This window comes from Hipposideros armiger, unplaced genomic scaffold, assembly GCF_001890085.2.
Source record: "Hipposideros armiger isolate ML-2016 unplaced genomic scaffold, ASM189008v1 scaffold_1613, whole genome shotgun sequence".
In the NCBI taxonomy this organism is placed as follows: Eukaryota; Metazoa; Chordata; class Mammalia; order Chiroptera; family Hipposideridae; genus Hipposideros; species Hipposideros armiger.
The window spans coordinates 1-1399 of NW_017732963.1; positions in this window are offsets into that span (position 1 = coordinate 1).

The window sequence follows — 1399 nt, forward strand, 5'->3', positions numbered from 1 at the left end:
CTCAGTTTTTTTATTTAAATTGTTTTAATTTCTAAACTATATGCTAGTAAACATGAATAGTGGTGAAGGTGAACACGGTATCATGGCTTCCTAACAGAAGTCTTCATCATCATTTCAAAAGGTAATGATTTTCATAGGTACCTGTGGATAGAAGGAGCAACACTTGCCTTTGGGGTTGGCGCTGCTGCCATCACAAATCCGGCATTGCGCGTTCCGCACAGGTCGACCAGGCACGTGCTCCACCAGTTTGCAGAACATCTCAGGTCCCTTCTCCCCACAGGTTGCATTGGTGCTGATGTGAGCATTGCTGGCAAGATTGAGAATGGCAGGAAACAGGCCTGAAAGTCAAAATTCACCAAATCAGATCAGCCACTTGAAATCAAAAGGATAGGATTACTTCATCTCACTTTGCAGGTAAATCAGAAAGAGACTGTAAGTCTACGTGCTGAGTGAAGGAAACCTTACACAAAAGCAGTTATATGATGGTTTCATTTATATGAAATTCTAGGACAAACAAATCTCATCTATGAGCAAAATACTCTGAACAGCAGTGGCAGAGGGTGGAGATTGACTGTCAAGGCACACGAGGGAGTTTTCTGGGATAACTGTTATGTTCTATATCTTGATAAAGGTTAGGATTGCACAGGCATCTGCAATTGTGAAAAATCATAGAATGTGGGAGATTTGGATAGATTGGTGTATTCCACTATATGTAAATTTTACCCCAAACAATTAAAAAGATCATACAAAATATTGATGTAAATACTGAATGAACAGTTTAAGAGTAAAGTGTACTTAAGTCCTTCAACTCACTTTGAAATGCATCAAAAAAGAAGCTGGACTGATGGAGATGGTTACAGGGACAGACAGGTGATAAAGACAAAAGAGCAAAATGATCATTGTAGAATCTTGGTAGGAAGGTAGATGTTCATTATACAATTCTTTCCACTTTTCTGATGGAAATTTTTCATAATAAAATGTTAGGAAAATAGGTTTTAAGACAAGTTTCCAATGATCTAAAGAACGTATTTGCCAATGAAATACAAACACCTTTCACTTAAAAGAATATCCATTCTCCACCTACTTTGTTCCAGTTGTCTCCGCTAGTGCTTACAGTCTTTCCTATCATTATCTAGGATATTTTTCTCTTTTCTCTCTTTCTTTACTGCTTGTTTTCTTTGGTGAATAAAACTTTAAAACATAAAGCTCCAGTTCTCAAAATTCTCTTCAATTTAGTATTAATCTTTGTCTTTCTACAGTCCTTTTGTCTCCAGTGATTTTTAACTCTAAGCAGTTAGCTGGTCCAGACTATTCAGAAAACAATTTTCGGATGACTGTGAGAAAAATAACTCCATTAAATTCTTTAGAGATTTGACTTTATCTTAGTAAAAAAGGATAA